Source organism: Protopterus annectens, chromosome 3.part0 (genome assembly GCF_019279795.1).
Source record: "Protopterus annectens isolate FY-2018-M chromosome 3.part0, PAN1.0, whole genome shotgun sequence".
Taxonomy (NCBI): domain Eukaryota; kingdom Metazoa; phylum Chordata; order Ceratodontiformes; family Protopteridae; genus Protopterus; species Protopterus annectens.
Window position 1 is genome coordinate 545,022,068 of NC_056731.1, and position 21,614 is coordinate 545,043,681.

Consider the following 21,614-nt stretch of genomic DNA (forward strand, 5'->3'; position numbering starts at 1 on the left):
CTGGACAAAAAGGCATCTTTAAGATAACAGACTGTAATCTTGGTTACGTGAGGTGATGATCAGATTATAAAAGTACACAGATCATGATACAAGTAAAACCGATGTACCTTTTCTTACTTTTGCATAAGGAAATGGCTTGATTAAGTTCCCTGGCTTGATCAAACAACAAATGTTAAGTGGAAGCAAGTAACTAAAACAATGCTGAATGGAATAAAAGTTTTCTTACTAAAACAAATGCTTCCAATGCAACATCAAAAGCTTGTAGCTGAAGGCAGCTGTGTATCTGGTTCTCATGCTTCTATGGAAACAAGCTGATAAAAAGAGAATACTTTTTTCTTTTGATGACTAGGAGATGTTTTCTGAAAGCATTCAAGTTGTTTTCTACATCTCAGAGAGGAATACATTTAAGACAAAAAAAAAAACACACAGGCTGTACCATGTGTCTTAGTGTGGATAACTTTCATTACAGGTCAATTAAAGCCTGTGAGTGTAGCTGTCAATCTGGGACAGTTATTCCTAGTAGGAGGGCCAAACTTCATTGTTTTAAGATGTACATAGTTGTGTGTGTTTGTATTAAGCTAACAGGTTATGGGGGTTGTTTTTGTGTTTTTTTTTTCTGTGAGCATTTTCATTAAAACAAAAAGTCTTGTAACATATGACACAGCGTCAAATGGAGATGACAAGAAACAGCTGTATAAAAGACCAACCTGTCAAACATTAGTGTATGCATGCAACACAAAAGCTGAAACTTGACATTTAAAACAAAAATGGGTTATACATAACAGGTGGGAATAATAACTTATCATAATGGCAGCACTTTCCATGTTATCTTGAAATGTGAATGGTTTCACAGATATATACAAAAAAGAATTAGTAGTGAACTATGTTAAGAAATAAAGAGTGCAAATAGCTATGCTAGAAAATACACATTTGGAAAGAACTAGGTATGTGAATTTGATAAAGAAAGGATTTCAGGATGGTTATTCAGTGGAATATCTGGGGCAAAGGAAAAGAGGAGTACCTATATTAGTTCCTAGAGGAGCTCCAATAGTGACAGAAGAGGGGGAAAAGACAACTATGGTAGATTTGTAGTAACAAGGGAGGAGGATTATGCTGACATGTATTTATATTCCACCTAAAACTGTTACAGTGGAGCTTAAAAAATCTGGGAGAAATAATCAGCTTTCAGCAGGGAATATTATTTATGGGTGGGGACTGGAATTTTATTTGCAACAGTGAGGTTGTATCGGGGGGGGGTCTAGAAATGAAAATACAACAAAAGAGGGTAGATTTTTGAATCAATTTATAAAAAAAAATTGGTATGGGTGATGTGATATCAGTAGCAGGAGCTTGGAGAGAATTTACATGTTATTAACCCAAGGTACAAAAACTGTGCTACTCTAGACAGAAATTATATTGCAAAGAAATATGAATTTAATTGAAAGTTTGATATGCATCCAATAATTACTTCTGATCACGTGCCAATAATAACTGAATAACTGAAATAACTGAAATAAAAATGCAAGGTAATGAAATAAAAATGACACACTGGTCCACCTAACTGTTAAACACAAAGGAATTAAAGGAATGGGTAGTGGAAATAATTAAGGAGTTATTAGAGAAGGTAAATATTTCTTCAGAAAACATAGCTAGGGAGTGGGATAAAATGAAAATGTTTTAAATTAATTTAAAAACAGGGTAGAAATAAAAGAAAAATAGGTATGGTTAAAAAGGAATATTAGTTATTTAGAAGGCCTGACAAAGATTAAAGTATTGCAGAACAGGGGAATCTCACAGAACAAGAAGAGGCACAAGTGCAGAGTGCTAAAGAGAAAATAAAGGGCTGCAAAGATAATACGCACAAGTTTAGAAAGATTGCTGTTAAACAACTGTTTTTTGATAACTCCAGAGTGCAAAAGCTTTTAGCACAACAGCTCAGGCAACAGAAAGCATAAAGGGTTGTTGCCAAGCTAAGGGAGCCTATAACAAGTAACATAACCAGAGATCCTGCAGAGATATTACAAATATATTGAAAATTTTATGAAAGTCTGTGAAAACCAGAGAAATGTGGAAATCAAGAAAAAGTACACATGGAAATGTTTATGGAAAAATTAACGATGTCATGGTTAGAGGTAGATGAGGCTCAATTATTAACAGTCAGCATAGGAGGAGATGAGATAAAAATGGTGATGTATCTATCTACAGAAAAGTCTCCAGGAATAAATGGTATTCCTGCAGACGTTTGGAAGCTAATAGGAAAGAAAGTGATAAAGATCTGGAAGGTTTTGTTTAATATTATTTTAAAATAAGGAGAATCATCAATATTCTGGAAGAAAACTGTGGTGGCTGTAACAATTAAAGATGGTAAAGACCCATCAGATTCAGTTTCATACAGGCCCATTTCAATTCCAAACCATGATTGCAATGTGTTTATGTCTACAATGGCTAAAACAATGGCAAAGGTGATGCCAAAACTGATAGATAAGGACCAATGTGGTTTGGTGGAGGGGGAGACAAACATTTGACAACATTAATAGAACAATGATGATCCAGAAGGAAGTAGAATGTATGAAAATACCAATGCTGTTAGTGATCTTGATGCAGGGAAAGCATTTGACATAGTAAGCTGTGATTTTACGAGTAGAGCAATGAAAACATTTGCATTCTCTAATACAATAATAAGGTTAATTAAGAGGATGTATGAGGGATCAGAGTGAAAATGAAAGTGTCTGTGGTGCTTCCTCTCTGATAAGTTCTGTCTGAACACAGGAACCAGGCAGGGGTGTCCTCTTTCTCCTTTGCTATTTGTGTTACATTTAGAAACACTGGCAAATAAAATGAAGGACTCAAAAATTCAATGATATAACTGGCATGGTAACCAAGAAAAGTTGGCTTTATTTGCAGATTTATTTATTTATTTTACATTTGATTACCAGGAAAGTCCAAATGGACACAGGTCCATTTTCAGCGGAGGCCTGGGGAGAAAAGCTCCAGATTACATTCATAATCAAGCAAGAAAAAAAAGATTACATACTTACATCAATCAGGAGGAAACAAGCTGAAACATGATCAGCGATTACCAGGCAGTACATAGTTACCAGCTCTGGATAACATATAACAGTTCAGAGGAGTCTCACATCTTATAATACATGTGGTACATTTTACAAACACATACATTCAATAATGTAATATTACTGGGATTAAGATAGGAATCACACTTAAAGAGGGGTAATTCATGTTAGTATGATAGAAATCACAGACAGAAGAGGTGCAAATCATGTCTAAACTTTAAATGGGATTAGTAATAGACTTCTCTCATGGTTGTATTATGTAGTGTAGATTGTTTGCCGGTGTTTACCCTGGGGAAACACAGGAGCATAACCAGTTTTTCATAAAGTGGGATTTGAGGAGTTTTTTAAACTGTGTAGTGGTGTTATTGGATGTTAGGTGACTAGGTAGGGTATTCTAAGCTTTAGAAATATAGTAGCTGAAGAGAGATTTCCCAGCCCCATTATTATGTTTGGTGACATCTAGGAGGTTTTGGATAGTAGATCTCATGGTTCTTCTTGTGGTATAAGGCAGTATTAGATTTTGGAGTGCTGGGATTATATCAGGACAGTAGTATAACTTATGTGCTAGTGGCAATTGGCTGAGTTGTAGTAACTGAGGCAGCTCCAGACAGTTTAGCTGTATGAGAGAATTACAGTGATGTTTTCTATATGATGACTCTGTAGCAAACCTAGCGATCCTGTTATAACAGAATTCTAGTTTGTTTAGGTCAGTTTTACAAAGATTAGTTAGAACAGAGGATGCATAGAGAAGGGTAGATAACAGACATGTCCTAGCTATTGTGACTTTAGCGTGCTTACAGAGAAATTGCTTATTCCGATAGAACAGTCCTAGTTTTTTGTGAACTTTTTGACAGTTTAGGCAACGTGAATGCCAAATCTTAGGTTGCTGTCTATTTCAACACCTAACAGTTTGGTTGTAGGTGGTTGGGGTGATCACAGTTTTGTTACTAGAGATGATGATAATGTTATCAGTTGGTGGGGATCTACATGAGCTAAAAAGTAGTAGTTTTGTTTTATTTGAGTTGAGAATAAGCTGGGAGTTAGTGAACTAAATCTCAACTAATGAAAAGCAGTTTTGGGTTTGGGAGTAAAGGTCTTCTAATGTAGGGGCGACACATAAGAGGGTGGTGTCATCTATGTACTGAACTACCGAGACCTTCTGTGTGGAGGATGAGAGTTGATTGGTAAATACAGAGAAGAGCAATGGGCCTAGGATAGAGCCTTGAGGGACTCCTAAGGATACTGGCAATAGAAAGGATAGTTGGTTCTGCCATTTTACTGCCTGCTGGTGCCCTGATGGGTAGCTTTTAAACATGAGATAGAGGAGGTGCTGATGTTTAGGGTAGATAGTGTATTAAGGAGCTTATTGTGGTTTACCATATCTAAAGCTTTAGATAAATCTAAAAAATATGCTTCTGTGGTGACTAACTGTGTTGGTAAATGACATTAGTGCTGGGGTGCTGCTGTGGAAGGGTCTAAAGCCGTGCTGATATTTAGAAACCCGATTGTTTTTTGAAGGTAGTCCATTAGTTGAGTGTAAATAACACTTTCTACTATTTTTGATAAGGGTGATAGAATAGTGATAGGACTGTAGTTACTGAGTTCTAAGAAGTTGCCTCCACTTGTGTAGTGCTATGAATTCACTTTATAATCTCAAAATGCTGAAATCTCAATTTCAGTATCTCGAGACTATAAAACCGAACATTCACAATATCAAAACCCCAAAAGCGCGAAATTCAAAATCATGAATTTTCAATACACCCTCCACCACACAAAAACATACCTATACCTTCCTCTCCACACTACAACAAACCAACAAAACACACACAAACACAACAACACAAATACACACACCTACCCTACATATAAGCAGGGGGGGGGCAAGGCTCCCTGCACCCCCCCACACCCCAGCTAGCTATATACACCAACTCCGAGGTCACACTAAAAATACAAAGACACTAATCCCACTGTGACACCCCTGCACTGACCCAGCAATCAAGGAGTCTCAATCCTCACCACTAACACCAGTGAGGGGCGTCCATATAGGGAAAGGATAATAAACACACACACACAGTAAAGTACAATTTCCCTTAAGAGCACACAGAGATCACAGTCAGTCTGGGGCTGGTTTCTCCCTTTCTCTCCAGGTCCCTAATAAGACTCCACACTGGCACAGCTATAGGGTCCAGATCTCAGCCTAGTGGGCAAGCTAAAACCTCCAGCACTCTCTGTCCAACCAGTGCGTATCCCTGCCATAGTAGCTGACACACACACACACACTGAGATAAGAGTTATATACAACCACACAGACACTCCTGGGGAAGGCTGGCACAGGTTATACGGTAGTACCACTTGCCACCACCCACTAATATTCATCAGCTAATAAAAGGCCCATATGAAAGGGTGTCCAATTATTACTGGGCAATATTATTATTCAAATGGTAAGTGCAACTGAACAGTCAAGGCTTATTGGAGTGGCTTGGCCAGTATCACTATATACATGCAATGTACTCTAGAGCTTAAATTATCTCTACACAAAACTGCCACATTTGGAAGGTTTAAAAATATTTAATAAATAATAAAAACATAAGACAATACGTCTTACTACACAGTGCTAGTCAAGAGTTCAGAGATCACAGGAAATGCTTAAAATAATACAGTAGAATAATTCTGACATCAACACAGAAAAACACAGTCTAATCTTCTTATTTCCTAGTTATTTCTAAGATAAATACAGTTCTAAGATAAACTTACATAAGAAGCAAGACAGTGCTGGTGATGTTGGGTGTTCTCAAGACAAATGCTCAATGCTCAGAGTCTCTCTGTCCTTAAATTGATAACACAGTACCACTGATTTATTTCAGATTACATCATTTCTTTCTGGTTCCCAGGCTAACAGAACTCAGAGGTTAATAGCCCTTTTTGTTCTTGCAGCTGGTCAGGAAGCAAGAGCAATAAAAGAAATTATACATGCAAATTCTAGCCATTAACTCTGGTCTCAAAACAATAGGCAGAATGCCTCCCTCAAGACATCTCAGCTCCGAGTTTTAGATCAAAGAATTTCACAATGCTTGACTTATCAGCTTTCTTACAGCAGAGTGCACTGTTGTTACATTTTTTCCAGTTCAACATCCAATACAGTCTTTTCACATTTAAGAGAACAAGACTGTGGCTTACATTAATATTAACAAATGACAGAATTATCTACAAAATTCTATCTAGCTAGACTGGCAGCCTTCACCTATCTTAACACCCACCACTACATACTCTATAGTCCCCTTGCACAAATACACACCACATGCATACAAACACCACTACTCTCAACACTTACTCACTCACACTCTTACCTACCTACAATAACCTACACCTAAAACTTCCCAACACATTCACATATACTCAAATCCCTACCAAAACCCTTAAAAAACAGCACTTACCTGAATCTTTAGATATATCAACACAACAGCAAGCAAACCATATCCCACAGCACACCGCACCTTACAAACACAGCCAATCCCACATACCGTGCCACCACAACCACGAATTCGACACTTCCAATTTGATCAAGTGCAGTTTCGCTCAACTGCATTTTCGCCATTTATGTCTCGAGATACTGAAAATTTCAGCATTTCAAGATAGTAATGTGCATCCAGTGCTATTATATGGGAGGTTTTTCCATATGGTAGGCACTTAGTACTTGTACAATTATGCTCAACAAGGTTTTAAGGTTGAAAGTAACTTTGCTACAAATATGCAACATAAATAAGGAATATGATAAAGCTTGCTTAAATGCAGAAACAGAATTTAGTAATATGTGATCAGCATCCATATTAAATGACTGTGGCTTAAAAAAATAAGGAACTTGCTTATGAGTGTATTACACACACATCAAGAAAGCTGACTTCTTACAGACTTGGCAAGAATGTAAAAAAAAACAGGATATATCAGAAAAAAACTAATCTGCTTTCTTTAAAGAATGGACAACAAGACGTGTTTATCCACAAAGCGTTTCCTTAAAAATATCAGCATTTGCACAATAACAGATGTGTCAGCATTTGCGTCATAAAGGCAGTATCTTTCCAAAACCAAGAGGGTGTGTGTTTAACTAAAAATATATATAAAGTCTGTATTAAATCCAGTTATGTTAGAGGCATTGGTAGGGACACATTTGTCCCAAGGTAAATGTTATATCTCTCAAATTATCTGTACTATATGAGAAGCAAAGTAGAGCAGTACCTGAAGCTGCAACGTTAGTCCATGTGGTTTGTTATAAAAAGTTATTTGTTGCTGCTCTGAGTTGATGCTGCAAAGTATATTCTCTCATCAGTGTATATTCTGCAAGTTTCTGTATTTCAGCAGAATCCAGCCAGCAAGACTGAGCATCTCAAGAAGACTTCAAATCCATCACACTAAGCAGCACCATAAGAATCACAATAACTAAAATTAATTTTTCAGTACTCTGATATAGCTCTACTAATGAGAATTGCAACGGGATAGGCTATAGCTACTGCAGCTATCTGAAGGAATTCTGACGGTAGATTACTGGAGGCCAGGGTGGCTGGTTTAAGTTTCTGGAGGAGTTTTAGAATGAATTTGATTGGCACAGGGTGCATGCTAAAGTGGGAGATATTATCTTGTGTGTTTGTTCTATTTTTTTCTGTTTGCTAGGGTAGGGTAACTAATATTAATTTGGTTATTAGCTAGGACCTGAACTGTTTCGGTAAAATATTTATTGAACTGAGTAGGGATGTTATCATAGTTGTTTACTGTTGTGGGTGTAGGAGTAGTAGATTTCCCTGGTTGCAATATAGAATTTATTGCAGCCCAGAATTTTTGTGACTTGTGAGCATGTTTTTCCCAGAGATTTTGGTAATAGTTGTTTTTGTCTACTTTAATGAGTTTCTTGGCTTTATTATGAAGCTCTAAGTAGTTATGTTTTGTTGACTGGGTTTTGTTTTTGTGGAATTGTATCCACATTTTATCCTTTTCTTTGAGAAAAGATTAGATGGATATTACCTTGCATCTAAAAATATTTTATTCTTGTGGAACGTTCTGAGACAGTTTCAAGTCTTTTTGTGATACAAAATTAATAAAGATAAAACAAAGGCAATAGCTGTAAACTATGTACCCACACATGAATTGGTCCAGCAATAGTCATATTTATGGGGACATGATATAATGAAGTTCTTATGAGTATGGGTTAAAAAGGATTCTGTTATGGCAGCTAAGGATACATGGAAACAGACTAAAGAAAAGATAACACAAAAACTGAGAAACTGGAAGCTCTGTTTTATAGATATGGATAGCAAGATACAAGCAGTGAAAATGTTTTTAGTCCTTGTTCGTTTTATACACAAGGTCAGCCACATTTTTGTCAACCAGAGGAGAAGCTGTGGATAGCAATTAATAAAAGTTGAATATTTTTATCTGGGAGAGAAAGAGGGCAAGAGTCAAGTGGGATAAGTTGATCCTTCCAATAGAACAAGGTGGTTTGGGATTACCTTATTTGAAGGGGCATTACATACACAGTTAAAGCACAAGCAGAAATCTATAATTCAAAATGGAAAGGCATGATGATCAAACACGGGGGAAGCTCAAAAAACAATGAGAGACTGGGGTTTTGGATGCAGACCCTTAAGGAGAACAATAATAATCCTACATGATATTATATTCATAAAGTAACAAAGTATTTTAAGAAGTAAGCCAACACAGGAATGGAGAAAGGAGATTCTGCTGACAGGGATGATTGCAATTAGGGGTACAGAGAACAGGGAGCAAGAATTTGCTGGAGAAAGCTGGCAAAGGAACTATGGTACTGGGACAAATGATTAGAGAGGGAAAGGTAAAAAAAAAATGGGAAGAGGTCAAGAACACATTTGGACTGCAGGCTAGACATTGCCTTCCCTAACAATGATTGATATCAAAGTATAGGCAAAGAGAAAGGAATAGGGGACCCTAAGTGAAAGACTTACACTGGTAGAGTTTTTTGAGTAATATCTAGAACAGACACTGTTGTTAAAAAAGGGACAATTTGTATGGCATATAAAATATTGCATGATAAATATAGGAATCAATCTAATGAGATTAGAAAGAAATGGGAAGACAGACTGGATAAGCAATTCCCAAAGAAACAATGGGGAGAACGTATGCATAGCTCCCAGATATGCAACAAAATCTAGAAGATTTAGGATTTTTTTGTTGGGATATTTTTGCATAGGTATTTTTATACCCCAGCAGACTCCAGCAAGAAGTTTTCCTCAGGTAGATTGCAAATGTTGTAGGTGTGATGGGGAAGAAAAAAAATGGGAACATATTTTTTTGCATTATAAAGAGTTGGCAGACTTGGAGAAATTTCCTGCAGACTACTCTGTCAGAAATATTGAGTGGGCCAACTGGTGTAACCAAGGAAATTAATTTTTGAGCTGTGATACAGAACTGGAATTGCCTAGACATAGTAAGGCCTCACTGAGTTTAATTCTGATGACTGCCAAAGAAACAATCACTAGAAAATGGAAAACAAAGTCTAAACCAACAGTGCTAGAAGTAGTTGTAGATCAGAGTGTATCTGCTGTATCTTTAAGAAGCATATCAATGACTGAACGTGCACATATAAATACCGGGCACGTGATATTCCCAGTGCCATTCTGAGAGTGCAGCCAGAGAGTGAGCGTGTATGATTGTAGTAGTTACTTTGTATTTAAGTTAAAGTCAGTAAACGTCTATCATAATGTGTTTGTATATAATAAAGCTGCTTGAACAGAACCCACAAAGACTCTTCTACTGTCTCCAAAGTAGGAGTGACATGGTGTCAGAACTGGGATTCCAGAGAATGATATTCAGAGCCATGAGGTGCAAATATAACAGTGAAGGTAAAACTAAGGGAAACGAGCATGAAAAAGAGCCAGAAAAGGGTCAAAGGTAATGACAATTTGCACAAACTGCTTATGTTGTAAAAAAGATAAAACTAAGCATTACAAGGGCACAAATCGCATTATTAAACAAGTGGGAGGCACAAAAGGTTTATTAACTAAGCAAAATGTTTAAGATTAAGATATTTAATAAATTATCAGAAAAGCAAAACAAGTATATCTAAAGCAAAACGAGTGTGCTTGAGACAAAACAGTCATGTTTAGAGTAAAACGAGCACAAGAAAAATCCAATGGGCATGAAAACTGATTAAAAGAGCAAAAAGAATATAATAAGGGCAAAAAGGGGCAATTAAGCATAAATAAAGCAAGGTGACTGCATGTTTTGGCAAAGTGCTGTGTTTTGGAATAACTACGACTTTGTATTGTATCCAGGGCATAACTAAGGTTATTCAAAGTATTGTAAAGTGTGTAAAAGTGCTTACAGATTGTGCTTATTACTCTGCATGTATTCTGAAAAGTTTTTGTGCGCAAAGTGCGACTATTTCGTGAAGTACAGTCAAAGAATAGACATTTCAAAACTTTCTTGTGCTGGGTGTGTCTATTCGCAAATTGTCGCCATTACAGAGTGTTTCTTGTACTGTAAAGAACAGCCTAGCAAGGTGCCACCATTCTGCAGAAATTTCAGCGTGCTGTGTACTGTTTATTCGCAAGGTGCAATTGCTTCAAAATGTTACTGACTCTGAGCTACTTCTGCCCAGTTTGTTCACATCGTGCAGTTACCTGAAGAAATTTCAAGAGTATTACAGTGCCTGAGAGACTTATTTCATAAAGTTCAGTTATACAGAAGTTTGTTGTGCTACTGGGAAAAGTCACAAATAATATCATAAATTTCTGGCATATGTGTATGCGTTCGCACTCATTTGCAAAACCCTTCACTGGTATATGTTAATATGGCAGATGGATTTCGAAAGCCCTTACCACTTGTATTTGATCAAACTATTGCAGATAATTGGAGAATATTTGAGCAAGAGTACAATATTTTTATACAAGCAGCTTATTCAGACAAAGATGCATGCACCAGGCCATTCATTTTGCTAAACCTAGCTGGGTCAGAGGCCATTGAAAGAGAGCGTTCATTTGTGTCTGCACCAGCAGTATATGAGGGAGAAGGTGAAAATCATCATATTGTTGTACAGGCTGAATCAAAGGACGATCCCGAGTGAAGTGTAAATTTAGAGAAATGTGTAACCCCCAGGCAAATATTACATTAGAGAGACATTTATTTTACATGAGAGATCAGAAACTAGGGGAAACGTTTTGACCTGAGAAACAAAGCCAAAAGGTGTCGGTTTGGTGACTTAATAGATGAGTTAATAAAGGACAGGCTCATGTGTGGTATTAATAGTGCTGCTGTGAGAAAGATTTTGCTTTGTGACAGTAATTTAACATTCAGTAAAGCCATTGAGATTTGTCAAATCTTTGAAGTTATAGAGAAACGCACAAGTATGCTTGCAAGTGACAAAAGCATGGTTTCAGCAGGCTCCAGAGTAAATGTAGATAGCATGCAACATGCGCCAGGCAGAGGAAGGCCTAAGCACGTGGCAGCCACAACCACTACTGGCTCACCAGGGAAACCACATAGTTTTTCAGCAAGTTATAAGACCAGTTCAGTTAAAGGAGTATGCTCAGTGCAGTACAAACATGAATTAGCAAAACCCTGTCCAGCTTTATTGTTAACTGTCGCAATTGTGGTGCCAATCATGACTAAGAGAGAAATGTATAACATTTAGTCAGCAATGTCACAAGTGTAAAAAATGGAACCACTTCCAAAAGTTTTGCAAATCAAGTAAACCCCACACAGTTGTAAAGAAGGGTCATATAAAAAAGCAAGCTGATCAAGTGGAGCTGCAGCAGTCAAATGTTTATATAGATGGTGTATCAGTAATTGATGAAAGAGTTGATGCAGTGAATTTATTAGCAAATAACGAAGTGCTTTGTACAGTCTAGATCAATGGTAAATCCACAGAGCTTAAAGCAGACACTGGTTCAAAGTGTAATGTTATATCAATAGACACATTTTCTAAAGTGAGAATTAATGAGCAACTCAGTGTGGCCAGTAGTACAAAACTTGTTGCTTATGGAGGTGAAGAAATTCAGACCGAAGGCTCAGTGATGCTTTCATGTTATTTGGTTAAGAACTGTTACAGTTTGAGAATGAATCTGCTTTCTTTTTACCAAAGAAGTTCATTACATAAGTGCATATCCTAGTTGCAATTTTTCTGAAGCCATTTTCTCAGATTATGCTAATGCTTTCAATGAAAAGTTGGGCAAACTTCCCATTGTACTCTATGAAATTAGACCCAGAGGTCAGTCCAGTAGTTAGACCAGCAAGAAAAGTTCCAATAGCTATGCAAGATAAAGTCAATGCTCAGGTGGAGAAAATGGTGCAGCAATGTGTAATTTGTCCAGTTGCAGAACCAAATGAATGGTGTCGTCTATGGTAACAGCTCACAAAAAAGGCTCAGATGAAATCAGAATATATACTGACCAGAGAGATCTGAACAAAGCGTTGAAGAGACTGCATCATCCAATGCGCACAGTCGAAGAGGTTGCATACCTAATACTGAATGCCACATTTTTTTTCTGTCTTGGATGCAAAAAGTTCATTTTGGCAAGTGATGCTTGATCGCAAATCCTCCTTATTAACCACATTTGGTACCCCGGTTTGGCAAATACAGATTCCTAAGGATGCCATTTGGAATAAACTCTGCAAGTGAAGTCTTCCAGCATGCAATGGAGCAAATATTTTCAGGTTATCCTTGTGCCATAACAGTAGATGATTTATTGGTTGGAGGCAATGGTGAAGCAGAACATGACAGAAACCTAAAGAAATTTCTAGACAGAGCACGTGAAGTAAACATGAAGCTCAATCCTCTAAAGTGCAAATTCAGACTTCCAGAAGTTATATATTCAGGTCATTTATTTACCAGTACTGGCTTGAGACCAGACCCAACCAAGCAAGTAGCTATTCTTGAGATGTCAGCACCAAATAATATTCAAACTCTACAGCGTTTCCTAGGCATGGTCAACTATTTAGGCAAGTTTGTACCAGACTTCAGTGATTTGACAGCACCTTTAAGAGAGCTGATGTGCAAAAATGTTACATGGCTATAGGTAGAACACCACCAGGAAGCATTTGAAGACCTTAAGAAGAAAATTGCCGTCCCACACACATTAGGATAGTATGATGTAAATAAACCAGTCACTCTTTCCTGTGATGCTTCAAAATTTGGTCTTGGGGCAGTTATTTGTCAAGAGGGCAGACCAGTAGCCTATGCATGTAAAGCACTTGCCCAATAACTGAGGTGCAGTATGTTCAAATTGAGAAAAAACATTTGGCAATAGTGTTTGTATGTTCCAAGTTTCATGATTACATCTATGGCCAAGCTATGCAGATTGAAACTGATCACCAACCTCTAGTTACTATTCTAAAGAAGCCTATGCATTCAGCTCTAGCGAGATTACAAAGAAGGATGCTCAAATTACAAAAGTACAACTTCAAAATGGTCTATACAAAAGGCAGACTACTTTATCTGGCTGATACCTTATCCAGATCACCCAGAAATATGATGGAACAGCTTGACGCAGAGAATTTTGACTTTAACGTGATGTCAGTGTGTAATTTCTCAACCACTAGACTTGATGAGCTAAAAGATCACAAAAAAACCGATCCAATTTTGCAAAAGCTCAATCACTCCATTAGTGTCAGATGGCCATCAAAGCAATCTAGTGGACCGCTTGAAGTGCAAACCTATTTTCCTTACTGAGATGAAATGTTGACATGAGATGGCATTATTTTCAAAGGTCCCAAAATTATTGTTATTGCATTCTTACAACAGGAATGCATCCAGATTTTGCATCGTGCTCACCCACGTTCCACAATCACTAAGAGAAGAGCGAGAGAATTAGTATTTTTGCCTACACTAGTGAAAGACATTGATAAAGTACTTTTTTCTTGTTCAATATGCAATAGTACTAAACCGCATTTGCAAAGAGAACCACTTCAGCTAAGTCAACTTCCTGAACTATCTTGGTCAACAGTAGCCAATGATATCTTCGAGTGGAACAATCAACACTACTCAGTGTTGGTAGACTCTTATTCAAATTGGTTTGAGATTGACTTGCTACTTAATTTAGCATCCACTACTGTTATCACAAAGTTGAAATGTCATTTCTTAGTCCATGGTAGCCCACACAAAGTTGTTTTTGACAACAGTACTCAATTTACTAGTCAGTTATTTCAGAAATTTGCAAGAGAATGGGACTTTGTACATGTTACTAGCAGTCCTGAACATCCACAGTCAAATGGGCTAGCTGAACATGTAATGTAGAGTACAAAGCAATTACCTGAAAGGTCAAAGCGTGAAAATACCTATGTCTTTTTGAATTTACTTAATCTCAGAAACATATCCCGTGAAGATATACTTGGCTCACCTGCTCAAAGACTTCTATCCAGGCAAACCAGAACAACGTTACCCATTAGTTCCAGTTTATTGAGGCCTACAACAAAGAACAGAACCATCAAGACTCAATTATTCAAGAAGTGTTCTATCCAGAAGTCCAGTTATGATAAATCAAGCAGATTTCTTTGTCTGTTGAGGGAAGGAGAGACAGTGAGGATACAAACGGCAAAAGGTTTTGACCATATTGGTCAAGTTACTGGTATATGTGCCAAGCCAAGATACTACCTTGTAGAATCTGAGGGTGTAGAGTACAGGAGAAATTCTAGATATCTTCATCCTGTACCAGAATCATCATCGCAGCATTGTTCCTGTGATACAGACTCTACATCTCAGAGCGAACCAGACGTTGTTCCTATCACAAAGTGTGTTTCAACCTCTACTTCCATTCCTGAAGATGTTCCAAATACTCCCAAGGCTGAACATTCTGCAGAGATAGCTCCAGTTGCTAAACCTAATTCCCAGTTTTATGTCACACAATATGATTGAATTTCCAAGCCCACTGTGAAATATACAGCAACATAGACATAACTGTATATACGTACCTAGTCTTGCATAATTGCATGACAAAGAACTACTTGTATTATCTGCATGCCAAACAGATTCATAACTTTGCATGATCTATTTCTGAAAGACGGAGGATGTACATCAGAGTGCATGTGCTGTATCTTTAAGAAGCATAACAAGGACTGAATGTGTACATATAAATACCAGGCACGTGCTATTCTCAGTGCCATTTTGAGAGTGCAGCCAGAGAGTGAGCATATATGATTGCAGTAGTTAGTTTGTATATAAGTTACTTAAGTTAAAGTCAGTAAACTTCTATCGTGATGTGTTTGTATATAATAAAGCTGCCTGAACAGGCTCCACGAAGACTCTTCTATTGTGTCCAAAGTAGGAGAACGACAGTAGTGAACATAGTAACACAGATAAAAGAACTAAGTGGGATCTTTAGAAAAGGGTAGGAGCAAATTTTATAGAAAAAAATGGGTATTTGGGAACAATACATGCAGAATAATGTTTTGGAGGAGGAATAAGGTTGACGGGAAGGCAAGAATTGAATGAGCTATGTAATGGCGGAATGATAGAAGATTACATGTGATGTATAATGTTTGCAACTGAAAATATGTCAATATGATTTTTCATTTATATAAATACATGACTACCTCTGTCATAAGTAATAATTCAATAAAGATGTTTCTTGTTTAATAAAAAATACAAACATCTAAAATTTTACTCCTTCATAAGAATTACTGTATGTAAATTTTAAAAAATGCAATGTGTTTTTAATATGTGTCAAAAATTCCTTGATCTCTTCTTCATTGCTGTTCCATGGAATAAAAATATAATTCAAAAATCTGTACCCATTGTAGGTTGAATTAAATACATAGTTGTTCTTCCACTAAGATATCACAAAGCTTGCATATAAAGGGGCACAGGCTGCACCCACAGCAACTCCACTCAGTCGTTTAAAGTACTCCCCTTCAAAACATATGACATTATTAGTTAAAATTGTTTCCATTCAGATCATAATAACATTTATGTTTTGATTATTCCAAAATTCACAGTCTATTAGTGACTCATGGAACCAGCTTAAACCTTCCCAGTGGGCTACAACAGAGAACAAATCTAGAACATCCCTTTTTGATATTGCTCAGAAATGCTCATGAATCCTTTATCATGTATAAAAAAGAAGTTATGTACTCACCACAATGTTCCATCTGTGGTTTTTGCCTCTCGTTTGCTCTTCAACTTATAGGTTTCTGTCCGAGCAACGGATCCGACCTGGCCGCATACCAAAGCTCCATGCTACAACATCTAAGCTCCTCCCCTCCTACCCATAATGCTCCCCTCCTCCAAATTCCTCAGATCGAGTTTACTGCACCATGCTATATCTCATAATCAGAATATCAAGTAAGTAGAAAGAAATCACCTAGAGACAATGGGATAAGTCATGAAGGAATACTTCAGGAGCTCAAACAGTACTTAAGTATCTGTCCAAAACTTTCAATTAGACACTACAAAAGGTAGGGGGACTGACGGAAGGAAGGTTGAAGAGAAAATGAGAGGTAACAGTACGGATAGAACGTTATGATGAGTACATAACTTCTTTATCTGATGTTGTTGCCTTCATCTGTTCTTCAACCTATGGGACAGAGTCCCCAGCTACAGAAGAACTTGGGCGGCCCTCAAGGAAGGATATTCAGGAACACAGCAAAACCAAAGGACGCCCTGTTCCTGGAAATAATGTCTAGCTTGTAATGAGAAGTAATGGTATGATGGTCTGACCAAGTAGCAGCTGCACAAATTTCATCAATGGGTAGTTTTGATCAGAAGGATGAAGAGGTGGAAACAGATCTAGTAGAATGGGCCTTGGGGTGTCCTTTGTGGAATATGCAAGTTTGATGCAACTAGTACTCCAGTGAGCCAGGGTAACCTTGGAAACTGGTTTACCCAACTTGGACTTGGAAAAAGAAATGAAAAGTTGGTCAGATTTCCTCAAAGTTTTGGTTCTATCCAAACAGAAGTGGAGTTGTCTATGTACATCCAGTGTATGAAGCAGATACTCTCTCGTTTTGAAAATTAGGGAAGAATACAGGCAGACTGACCTTGGGCAGAAAGGAAGGGTTAGTGCGCAATATTACTCTGTTCTTGTGAAAAATCAAATATGGAAGCTTGCACAACAAAGCCTGTAATTCAGATACTCTTTTGGATGAAGTAATAGCCACCAAGAAGATGATTTTCCAAGTCAGAAACTTTAAATCTACCTTAGTTGAAGGTTCGAAGGATGGCAAGACTAAAGTCTGTAAAACTAAGGTGAGATCCCAAGGCAGCGCACATTCTTTAACAGGAGGACGAAGGAGAAAGGTACCTTTTAATAAGGGCTTGCACAATTTGGATGAAGCTAGAGAGAAAAATTGTTCACCTATATGAAAATTAACTAGCCCCATTACGAAAAACATATGCCAGGAAGTCCAACACAGCAGGAGCTGGGACTGTAAAAGGGTCTAGATTGTTTTCATGAGCCCAAATGGAGAACCTTTTCTACTTACAATTGTAAAACTTCCTTGTGGATGGTTTCTGTGCTGCAATCAAAATTTTTCTAACTGGGGAAGAAACCCGGGAGTTGTAGCCATCATTGGAAGTGGAATAAGCAAGTGGTAAGTTTCGGGTTCAGAAGATCCGGATAGGACTATCCCAAGGGATGGGACAACAGATCTGGAGAGGCGTCTACGGTCAAAGGTGGACAAACTAGATGAGACCAAAGGAAGGAGAACCAGACTTGTCAGGCTAAAAGAGGGAAATGGGGATCACTTGGCACTTCAACTTCTGAGCTTTTTGCAGAAATTTAGGAATGAGCGGAAGAGGGGAATAGGCAAAGAGCAAACCGGGGTGGACAAGCATGGTCTACAGCATCTCTTAGTGACTGTCCCTGAGGAGGGATCAGGATAAAAAACTCACTGCACTTGGTGATGGAGGGAGATGCAGAAAGAATGCAGCAAGGTTGACTCCACCTCTGGGGGGGGCAGTCATGTGCCTTGGACCATTTATCCCAGATAACGCCCCCCCCCTCCCAATTTGGGAAGCATCCATGGTCACATTGGCCGTGGGAGGGGGTAGAATGAATGGGCAGCCCTGGAGAAGATCCTCAGACTGGATCCACCACTGGAGAGACTGTTTGCATGCTCGTGAAATCCTGATTGGGTAATTTAATGGGTAGAGCATGAGGGACCACAGTACCGCTGAGGTCCATTGAAGTACTCTCATGTGAAGGCAAGCAAATGGTAAGAGGGTGACTGTGGCCGCCATGGACCCCGAATCCCTTAGTATAAGACTTGCTGGGGGGAGGTGTCCATTATCTGTTTGACATGAACACTCATGGTGGAAATCCTTCCAGAGTTAGATGATCTAGAAAACGAATGATGTCCAGATGGGCTCCAATGAAGTCTATAACCTGGACTGGGTGAAGATAAGACTTTTTCAGGTTGACAGAAATGCCCAAGATCAATCCCACTGATTGGGTGGAACACTGGAGAGAATTTTGTTTGGAGAGAGTTTTTGAATAAAGGGTATGGAATAGCCTCGGGATATAATTTTCAACACCCAATGAATAAAGATAATTCTGATAAGCGTACTGATTGGAAGCATAGCAGTCAACTGCAGTTCTAGAAATTAGTCAACAGCCAGTAGTGAAGCATTCAGTAGTAACTTTCCTATTGGACAAGCTTCTTAGTTTTAACCAATTGTTTTCTTAGACATGTATCCCTATGGCGATAGGTTATTATAGGACTCATTGAGTCCAATCATCCTCTTGTGGCTCATTGTTATGGCAACAGAAAGTGTGTGTGATAGTTGGTATTAACAGAGACAGCAAATACGGCTGCTGGAAGCTTTGTAGCAGCAGTAAGAAAGAAACACTGCATCATATTAAATAAACTTTCAAAGTTACATAGCCTCCTCGGGCTTCCAATAAGTACTAAGACTATGAATCTGCATTTGCATATGTGATCCACCCCACATTTTTGATTGGGCATCTGGGTTCTAAATAGAATCTGTAGCAGGATTCACATATGATCTGAAGAAGGCTACATCAGCCGAAAGAGCTTATCGGACCGATCTTTATTCCTATATTTTAAAGTTTTACTCAATAAATTTGTGGTTTTAACAGTTGCATTGTGGTGGCGTGGTGGACTGCCGAAGATTTTTTTTTGCAGTTTGTTTTGTTTCCATTGGCAGCTTTAGCAGTTGTAACAGTGTTTATTTTACTTACAGTTTAAATAATTATACCAACTTAGGCATGATATGAAAATATTGGTTAAGAATAGACAAGTTATATGACAATGATTTAATATTTAGACACATTTTAGCCAGTTTATAGTGAAATTAAAGGTATGTACAATACAAACAGAATTTGCAATATGAAGTAAGAGAAGAGCAGGCTTATGGTATATTCAGAGAGAAAGCCAGGGCAGTGAAATTGATAGAAGTAAGGAAGTGAGTGAAGAAGGGAGAGTAAGGAGATGTAAGATGTGAATAGGTACTTGTTCACATTTAGGAATGTATTTTATCCCAGTGTTGAGTAAGAACAGAGCCAGTTTTTGGCTAGGATGTCTTTCAAAATGGTTTTGAAGGATGGGAGGGAGGATACTGACCTGATGGATACAGGTAAGGACTTCCAGGCCTTAGCAACATGTTATGAGTATAGACAATGCCCTATAAATATGACAGGTCTGTGGACAGACAGAAGTTTTTGGTCACTGGATTGTAATGACCAAGTGGGAACATAGTTGCGTACAATGGGTCTATATTAGTTCATCAAAAGACAACTCCATCAAACCACTCTCCATCAACAGGAAACCATTGAAATTCACTTCCACAATTCATGGAATTTTTCCCAGGGTGAGGAAGTAGGTGGCCAACTCCACAACTTTGCCTTTTTCTCCACTGTAGTGCGATCTCAGAGTTGGTATATATAGTTGGGGTGGTGGGGGTGCAGCCACCACTTGTATGGGTTTGGTTTAGTGCATTGTGTGTTCTGTTGTACTATGGGACAATTGTTTCATTGCCCTGGGAAAAATTCCGTGAATCGCAGAAGTGAATTTTGACGGTTTCATGTTGATGGAGAGGTATTCGAAGGAGATGTCGTTCAACAAACTAATACAGAATTGTGCACAACATTATTTCATGGAAAAGCAGGTGGATGCTGAATAACTTATTAGGTGTAAGAAACTGTGTGTATGTTAGCTGACGGGGTAGTTCTAACCAGTTTAGGCTTTTTAGTGCTATACAGTGGTAGGTTCTGAAAAAGGTTTTTGCTGCAAATTTAGAAATGTTGTTATAGCATTGTTCAAATTTCAATTTTTGTGATGCCTGGAGATAAGTCAGGATGGAAGCACCATAAAGAAGTGTAGGGAGGAGATAAGTAGTGGCAAGCGTAATTTTAGTTGCGTTGTTGAGAAAGCTTTTGGCTCTGTAAAGTATCTCTAGTTTTTGATTAGTTTTCTTGTCACTTCGATGGTTGTATTATCAAGACAGAGGACTTTAAATGTTGTGTTTTTTTCATGACAGAAGAATTTGGAGAAAAAAGTAGCAGTTTTTTTTTTTTTTGGTTAGGTGTGAGTTGTGAGTTACAAAACCATACAATAGTGTCAAGCTGTTGCTGCCTCCCCACACAAGGCCAGCGCCACCATTAAGGCGAATTAGGCATTCGTCTAGGGCACAGATCATGAGGAGGTGCAGCCAGGCAGCTCATAATACCTCTCTAATTAGTGTAGCAAGTATTCGTGGAACTTGGAGCAGCACACATGTGTGCTCGAATTCCACTTTAACCAAAAAAAAAAAAACACACCTTACAGTCTGGATTAACTAGAGTCAACAGCATGTTTATTAAAAGTCAGAGTAACAAAACAGTGAAAAACAGCATGACTGCAGAGATCCAAGTCCGACTGAACTGTTTTAGTCAGCAGCCATGTACATGACACGGCTGCTGATTAGTCCTATTGCTTCTTCGGAGGAGGAGTGCATGAATTTTATTACTGCTAATTGAAAACTAATCCACAGTGATAGTCAGCCAGTTTGTTTTAAGGTAAGTGTGAAAAAAAAATAATGGGTTCTTCTGACTGTTTTTTTTTTTTCCAGCAGGGCCAACCAGATACTACATATTGCATTTTTTTCCCTGGCAGGGTCAACCATATAGGTTCATAGGTGTTTACTAGGCTAATGACCACAAAGGCCTTTTTAAGGCTAGCCATGCATCCCAAATCTCTGACAAGTTCTGATACCCTTGATAAGTACAAGCATGGGCCTGGGAGATGAACCATTTACAGGTTACCTGTGTCCAATAGAGACATAGGTGCCAAACCAGGGATGAACTTCTGGTTTCCCATCCAATTGTTCAAGTTGCACTTGGATTGGGTTATGGGGAAACTCTGCTTCTCATGGATGGGGAGCCTGTTCCATAGACGGGGTAGTTCCTGGGATACATACCTAGCTCTCCATCAGGTCCTATTTATATCACAGGCAAGGTTTAAGTCTTTAGAACAGGTAATTCTAGTGCCGTTTGTTTTGTGGATATACAGGAGGTCCATCAGAGTGGGGTCTGACAATGCCCTATATACCAGGCATAGATCTCCCCTCAAAAGCCTGCAAGAGACAGA

The 21,614-nt window shown here is 38.2% G+C and overlaps 1 protein-coding gene across 2 annotated transcripts in view; it reads right to left on the bottom strand.

The window, feature by feature from the left end:
• LOC122796468 (zinc finger protein 2 homolog) overlaps positions 1-21,614 on the bottom strand; it is a 1,186,442-nt gene that overhangs the window by 191,335 nt on the left and 973,493 nt on the right. The window lies entirely within an intron of this gene.